Genomic DNA, 461 nt, shown 5'->3' on the forward strand with positions numbered 1-461 from the left:
TTTTTATCAAAATATTTTAGAACAAAATTTTTTTATCTTTATATAATAAAATATATGATAATCTTCTTATATATATTAGGGGTGGTAAAATGGGTCGAATCCGTTGGGCCGACCCGCCGAACCAGCTTAAAATGGTGGGTTGGGTTAGAATTTGAGATTTGTTAAATTAAAAAAATTCGTCAAATTATGTATATATGTTTCAATTATGTGACTTTATTTGTTTTATTTTACAATTTCATATATATGTTTAAATTATGTGACTTATTTTTTAAAATAAAGATGGTTCTATTGACAAATATTATTTTGAACAATTTTATTGAAGTTAAAAATTTAAAAAAAGATAGTAAAAAAATTATATTATAATTTGACTATTTTTTATTGTATTTAATTTTTTAATTATTATTTTTAGTTAATTTTAATTAATTTTATTTTTCAAAAAAAAAGTCAAACGGACTAGTATT

The sequence above is a fragment of the Arachis duranensis genome, chromosome 4 (assembly GCF_000817695.3).
Source record: "Arachis duranensis cultivar V14167 chromosome 4, aradu.V14167.gnm2.J7QH, whole genome shotgun sequence".
Lineage (NCBI taxonomy): Eukaryota > Viridiplantae > Streptophyta > Magnoliopsida > Fabales > Fabaceae > Arachis > Arachis duranensis.